Raw genomic sequence first — 8,405 nt, forward strand, 5'->3', positions numbered from 1 at the left:
TCTAAACCATCAAGAATCCTTTCATACAAAAATTGTTGTCAGTAAAGCAAACCCAATAAAAATAATAACCGAAATATTCAAACATTGGGTCGTCTCTCAAGGAATTGCAGGGAGGTGTAGTTGTTATTGGTTATGGAAAAGTATCTTTGTGAGGTTTTGAATAAAGAACAAGGAATTTAAATGATAAGAAATTAAATTAATAACTAGAAAAGCTCTCGGCAAGGTATGAGAACTAGAAGTCCTATCCCAGCTATCCTTATCAATTATGACATCAATTGTCGATTGCTTCCACTTCGTTAACTTCTAACTATCAAGGAAAGTCAAGTGGATGAATCAATTTGATTCCTCCAGTCTTAGTCAACTCCTAAGGAAAGACTAGCTTTAGAGGGATCCAAATCAATTAGCAACTTTCAACTATCAATCAACAAAGGAGTTTGATAACTCAAGAGTCTCCAATTACTCAACCAAAGCCAAAAGTGCAAAAATCTAATTCAAAACCCTCCCAAGCATTCTATCAAACACTTGGAAGGCATAAAATAAAAACATAGAAAACTAGCAAGGAATATTAAATCTAAATAACCAATTGCGAACGTCAATAACTAACAAATAATAGAAGAAGCAATAAATATGAAATACCTCAAATTGCATTAAATAGGAATTTTGAATCTAACATGAAGAGTTCATAAATTAAATTGGGTTAATAAATAAATCAATAAGAGAGAATAAATAAACTAGAATGCTAGAACAATTAAAAGTAGAAGAGAAACTAAATTAAAGTAGAGTATAAATCTCAAATTGAAAAGAACTAAACTTAAAAATCCTAAAACCTAGAGAGAGGAGAGAGTCTCTCTCTAGAAAACTACATCTAAAACCTAAAATTATGTGAATGAAAGTTGTATGAATGAATGAATTGTTGTGTCTGATGAATGAATGAATGGATGGATTATTCCCCCACTCTGCAGCTTCTATTCTATGTTCTCGGGCTTGGAACTGGGCCCAAAAAAAGCCCAGAAATTGCCCCAGCATTTTCAGCGTTTTCTGCACGTGGCACATGTCACGCGTACGCGTCAGTCAAGAGTAAAGTGCAGAAAATGTCAACAACCATAGAGTAAATAAAAGAAAGAAATATAGAATAAACATTGGGATCAAGAGATATTGCATCCTCCGGATTAATTGATTTCATCTCATCTTCAATCATGCAACTCATTGACCTCTTGGCAATCATGATTGATTGAGCCCCAATTCCTTGGTGACTTAATCCCTCAAATCTTGATCAATAGCCAATTCCTTGGTATAATTACGCATGAGAAAAGATAAAGAATGGTCCCTGATTATACCACACACTTTTCTAGATCCAAATAGTGGGTGGATTATATGTCACCATATCCAATCATCAAAACCCAAATCTATTCATGTGTGAGAAAGAATTTCAAGCATGGTTTTATGTTTCCTCTTCCAAGGTTCCCATAAAACCCAATTACATTCAATCTCTTTTCCAAGATAATTGAATGCTAGAATGAAGAACGAAATTCTTTCTAGTAAATCAAAGAGAGATTAATAGAAGAAGAAGAATAAAAACAATCAATCCATCAAATAGCAATAGAGCTCTCTTTCCCAATGGAAAGAGTTAGCGATTCATAACTAAAATATTTACAAGTATGAAAGTGGAAGAGGAGAAGAGAATGGTGGGAAGGAGGGTCCAAAGACTCACTCCTCCAAATGTGTCCAGCCTCTCAATTAATTCCTAAGTCTATGAAACTAAGGCCTTTATATAGGCTCTCCTTTATTACAAACTTAAATGAAATTGAAAGCAAATTATAATGAAATAAAAATAAACTATTCTAGATGCTTCTTGTGGCCTTGATTGGTTGACAATTGTAGCTTTAATGAGAGTTGGAGTGGGCCTGGTTGAAGGTTGGGGGCTGCAGGGAGAAGTTGGCATGTGGTTTCAGGTGCCACTCCCACTTGAATTTGCTCTTTGGATTGTGACCCACTTTGCAACGTTAAAAGTATGGAGTTTTTTCAGCCTTAAATTGAATGTCCACTATGAAGTATTTTATAATTTTGGAACTCCATTGGGATCATCTCATTTGCACCTCTGTAGCTCAAGTTATGCCCATTTGAAGGTGGATAGGTCAATCTGTCAAGTAGCCCGGCGTGCCACGCCCACTTCTTGGTGTGCCACGCCGATATGTTATGAAACTGGCATGCCACGCCTACTCTTTGGCATGCCACACCTTCAATGATTCACAAAAGCTTCCTCTCTGGCCATTAGAACTGGCGTGCCATGCCCATTATGAAAATAGAGCTGGCGTGCAACGCCTTCGATATCAAGTGCCACGCCCAGGTTTTGCAACGCTGAAATAATGGCTTTTTTTACCTCCAGTTTTAACGTCCATCCTGGAGTATTATATATCATTGTAAAGCTCTTGATGTCAGCTTTCTAATGCAACTAAAATCAGATCATTTGGACATCTACAACTCAAGTTATGGTCCTTTGAAGATGAAGAGGTAAGGCTAGTAACTCTGCAATGATGTGTTTTTCTCCATGTGTTTTCGGGGTCAATATCTTCCTCAATTCCAGCGTCCATCATAAAGTGTTATTCATGGTTGAAAATTCCTGGATGTTGACTTTCTAATGGCACTGAAATTACTTCATTTAGAGTTGTGTAGCTCAAGATATCATCATTTTAATGAGAGGAGGTTAGGCAGACATATGCCCCGACGTGCCACGCCCATAGTGGGCCTCAAAATTACTCCTCTGGAACTTAAGCCTGGCGTGCCACGCCCAAGACACCAAGTGGCACGTCCTCTTTGAGATCTTGGCTTCACAAACTTGGCGTGCCATGCCCAGAGCTCCAAGTGGCACGCCCATTGTTGAGAGTTGGTTCAAAAGCTTGGCGTGCCACGCCCAGAGCTTCAAGTGGCACGCCCAACTTCACACGCCCAGCCTTATTTGTTGTTTTCTTCCCTTTTTGTTGCCCATTTCACCTTAAATTCAACACAACCCATTTCAAAGCAATGTATCACAATATATATCATTTGGGTCATGAAATTGCATTGATTCAATGAGATTATGCTCTTTTTATGATCCTTTTATATAAGAAAAAGGGGTAGATAATGCAAGTCATCACAACACCAAACTTAAACTTCGCTTGTCCTCAAGCAAATAAAGAATCATGCAATAAAGTTTGACAAACCAATATGAGAAGAGTAGCAATTTTTATGTTCATGGTTGGCTAGTTTCTTATGCATGCTACAATCACAAAAGACATTCAAATGATTGATGTTTCTATCTAGCTCATTTTATAAAATATTTTTCTTTATGTTCCTTCCTTGAAGCAAGCTTTTCATTCTTTTCTTAGCTTAGCTTCTTGGGTGCTTTGCACCATGTGTTGAAAGCTACAACTCTAAATGCTTTATTTTCAAGTACTACCACTTGATATATAAGTACCACAAGCATTTAATTAGAGGACTCTTTAAGCTCATTTGTTTCTTTTCTTTACTCTCTAATCATTGATGCTCAGAGCCTTGAGCTTTGAGTGAGTGCTTTGCACTTGAGCCTAGCATTGACTCTAAATGTTTTGTTTTCAAGCTTCTTTGTTGAAACATATACACCACAAGTACTTGACAAATGAATTGTCATTGATACTCAGAGCCTTCAACTTTCTCATTCTTTTCCTTTTCTTTTCTTGCCTTATTTGCATTTGCTTCTTCAAGGTTTTCATGATTTCAAAAGTTTTATAAAATGTCCTAGTTGAAAACTTCAATTACACAAATTCAAATGCAATTGGGCATCAATAATCATGCTAGCTTCCAAATTCTTATAAGCTCATGCTAACTGGTTAACCAAGCTTTTTAATGAGATTTTAAGGTCAAAGAAGATGACTGATGAGTGGAGAAAGAGCACCTTGGTACCTATCTACAATAATAAGGGGATATACAAAGTTGTAGAAACTATAGATGGATCAAGCTTATAAGTCATACGATGAAGTTATGGGAAAGGGTAATAGAACGGAGGTTGAGAAAAGAGACACAAGTAACAGAGAACCAATTTGGATTCATGCCAGGCAGATCTACCACTGAAGCGGTATACCTTTTAAGAAGGATGATGGAGAGTTATCGTAGTAATAAAAGGGATATACATATGGTGTTTATTGATTTGAAAAAAGCGTATGATAGGGTACTAAGGGAGGTCTTATGGAAGGTTTTAGAAAAGAGGAGGGTAAGGATCACATATATTCGTGCAATTAAAGACATGTATGATGGGGCCACAACTAGTGTGAAGACTCAAGGTGGTGTGACAGAGGAATTTCCCATTGGTATAGGATTACACCAAGGATCATCCTTAAGTCCATACCTTTTCACATTAGTCTTGGAAGTACTCATAGAGCACATCCAAGAGCTTGTGCCATGGTCCATGCTTTTTGCTGATGATATTGTCCTCATGGGAGAGTCAAGGGAAGACCTAAATAAGAAGTTGGAGTTATGGAGAGAAGCTTTAGAAGTGTATGGTCTGCGCATAAGCCGTAGCAAGACGGAATATATGGAATGTAAGTTCAATCCAAGAAGGGAAATCCCTAATACAGAGGTGAAGATTGGAGAAAACACCCTACGAAAAGTTAAAAGTTTTAGGTATCTTGGGTGCATCATACAGGATAATGGAGAGATTGAACAGGATGTAAATCATAGGATCCAAGCAGGGTGGTCGAAATGGCGGAGTGCATCTGGTTTTATATGCGACAAAAAAGTTCCTTTAAAACTGAAAGATAAATTCTATCGCACCGCTATAAGACCGGCTATGCTTTATGGTACGGAGTGTTGGGCGGCTAAAGGGGAGCACGAACATAAGCTGAGTGTAGCAGAGATTAAGATGTTGAGATGGATGATCATGCAATTTACATTCTGCAAGTCACAAATCACTCAACCAACACTTGATTCGCTTGACTAAATCAACCACTAAACTAAAATTGCTCAATCCTTCAATCCTTGTGGGATCGACCTCACTCCCGTGAGTTTTTATTACTTGATACGACCCGGTACACTTGCCGGTTAGTTTTGTGATGTTTTGGAAGAGATTCGTTTCTCACCAAAATAACTCATCAAGTGGTCATACGCGATTGGATAAAATAAGGAATGAAGATATAAGAGAGAGAGTTGGAGTAGCACCCATTGTGGAAAAGATGGTTGAATCGCGTCTTAGGTGGTTTGGACATGTGAGAAGAAAACCGATAGAACATTCAGTCAGGTGGGTGGATGAGATGGAAGATGGACAAGGGGTGAAAGGTAGAGAAATACCTAAGAAGACCATCCATGAGGTGGTCAAACGAGATCTACATGTAAATGGTCTCTCTGTAGACATGACACATGACAAAGCAAAATGGCGTCGTTTGATTCATGTAGCCGACCCCACTTAGTGGGACAAGGCTTTGTTGTTGTTGTTGTTGTTGTTGTTTTTGTTTAAGATCATGATTCTTAATTACTTTGAACTCACAAAACTCAAGATGGTAGTCATAATGTCATAGCACTTGTCAAATTTCAGCAATCAAGCTATGTTTATTCACAACACACATGTATACAAAGGAATAAGAGATAATCATGCAATTGAATGTACAGAGAACAAATAAGAGGAAAAGAAACTTTACCACCTTGTAGTTCATCTTCATTGTTGTTGTTGTCATTTTCCTCCTATTCTTCCCCTTCCTACACCAAACTTAGAATGTTTGCTTGTCCTCAAGCAACAAATAAAACAGTGGTGATGGGGTTTATGATGGTTCTGAATGTCTTAAACAATAGAGTATTAGTAGTACATGTGTTTTAGGCAAGAAAAATTAAGGATACAATAAAGGCACAAGAACTAACAACAGAGACAGTGTGATTGCATAAACAAGTGGGGTGTGCATGGTACATTGCAGGAAAGATAAGTGGCATGCCAAACTTAGTGTGACACTTTCATTTTAGAATGATGCAAGTACCCAGTGAAGATTGAATTTCAAATTGTTGCATGGCAACATCAAACTTAGAATGTAATCATATGCCAAATTATTGAAAATATTCTAAGCAAGGAAAGAAAATGTTACCTACGGTTAGGTTGCATCCCAACAAGCACTCTATTAATGTCATTAGCTTGACATGTTGTTCTCAACTTTCTACATCTTCTTCCAGTTTGTTAAGAGGAATGACCTCAAGGGGGGAGAAGAGCAAGTTGATGTCCCCTATTTTGGCATCTTCCCAACAAGCTTTCTTTTGTTATTTGCTTGATTTGCTTTGCTTGTTAGGGCAGAGGTTGGATTATTTGCAGTTGACCTTTTCTTATTCATGAATGTAGTTGATTATTTCTTGGTCACAATCCTTATTCTAGTGTTTTGGTTTAGTGTTTCAGAACTTGGGTGTTGTGAGATGGTTGGAGTATCCTCTTTATCAAGAACTTCTTGGAATGGTGGCTCTCTTGGTACAGGGATCTCTTTTTCTTGCTCTACCAATTCCTTATTTTAACCTTCATTAAGCACTTCTCCACTCCTTAGACTGGTGGCATGATATTCTTCCCCTGGCCAAGGGAAGACATTGGTTGGTTCATCAACAAAATATTGTGCCAATTGTCTCATTTGCTCTTCTTGATTTCTCCTTGAGATTTCTATATCTTCAATCACCTTTCTTACATTTTGCATTAAAAACTCACTGAGTTGGGCAATGAAGAGATATCTCTTGGAAAGTTCTTCTATTGCAAACTCTAGAAGATTTTGTGGAGGTGCATAGGTTGGACAATTACAAGATGATAGTCCTTGATAAATGGGGTATGCAGCATTAAATCCCAGCCAAAATTTCAGTAGTTATCATAACAATATGAACTATTTTGTGGCTTTGGAAGGTATGCCATTTTATTTGATTGCTCATACTTTATCATTCCTTGGTGATATTCTCAGCCACCATTAGGATAATGACTAGAATCATTTTGTGGTGGTAGGCAATATCCCGTATGACATGATTCTTCAAAATGTGAGGTAAACTCCATTCTTACTTGCAAAATGCTCTATCCCAAACAATAATCACCAAAAGAAATTGGAATCCGCATTGTCACAGATGAGGGATTCTTAGTGAGACAATAACACAAACACCTTACTAGCGAGAGAAAATTAAAAGAAATTAAATGACAAAAAATAGAGGAGAATAAAAAATGTCTAATCTAGGTAATCAACCAACCAGTAGTTTGTTAATCACAATTAATCCTCAGCAACGGTGCCATAAAACCTGATGACTGGAATTTACTCCCAATATAAAATGAATCCGTTCTTTGGCAAGCACACCAAATATCGTCAAGTAATAACCCACTAGGAGTGGGGTCGAATCCCACAAAGATTAACGGATTAAAGCAGACAATAGTTGATTGATTATTCTAGTTAGACTAACATTAAGGAGAGATAATTAACAATGAAATGTAAATGACATGAATGTAAAGGAAAGCAATAAAGTGCAAGAAAGTAAATGGCAAGGAAAGTAAAGTACAAGAAAGTAAGGTGCTGGAAATGTAAAGTGCAGAAAATGTAAATGACCATAAAGTAAATAAAAGAAAGAAAGATAAAATAAACATTGGGATCAAGAGATATTGCATTCTCCGGATTAATTGACATCATCTAATCTTCAATCATGTAACTCATTGACCTCTTGGCAATCATGATTGATTGAGCCCCAATTTCTTGGTGACTCAATCTCTCAAATCTTGATAATCAGCCAATTCCTTGGTCTAATTACTCATGAAGAGAGATATGTTTGGTCCCTGATTATACTACACATCCTCATAGATCTAAATAGTGGGTGGATTATATGTCACCATATCCAATCACTAAAACCCAAATCTACTCAATTGTGAGAAGGAATTTCAAGCATGGTTTCATGTTTCCTCTTCTAAGGTTCCCATGAAACCCAAATACATTCAACCTCTTTTCCAAGATAATTGAATGCTAAAATGAAGAATGAAATCCTTTCTAGTAAATCAAGGAGAGATGAAGAGAAGAAGAAGAATAAAAATAATCAATCTATCAAATAGCAATAGAGCTCTCTTTCCCAATGGAAAGAGTTAGTAATCCATAACTAAAATATTTACAAGTAAGAAAGAAAATGGAAGCGAAGTGTGGAGAGAAGAGGGAGTCCGAAGACCCCTCTCAGTGGAGTGTCCAGAAAAATCCTCCTAATTCTATGAAACTAAGGCTTTTATATAGGCTCTCCTAAATTACAAACTTAAATGAAATTAAAAGCAAATTACAATGAAATGAAAATAAACTATTCTAGATGCTTCTTGTGGCCTTGTTTGGTTGACAATTATGGCTTGAATGAGAGTTGGAGTGGGCTTGGTTGAAGGTTGGAGGCTGCAGGGAGAAGTTGGCGTGTAGGTTCAAGTGCCACTCCCG

This window comes from Arachis ipaensis, chromosome B05 (assembly GCF_000816755.2).
Source record: "Arachis ipaensis cultivar K30076 chromosome B05, Araip1.1, whole genome shotgun sequence".
In the NCBI taxonomy this organism is placed as follows: domain Eukaryota; kingdom Viridiplantae; phylum Streptophyta; class Magnoliopsida; order Fabales; family Fabaceae; genus Arachis; species Arachis ipaensis.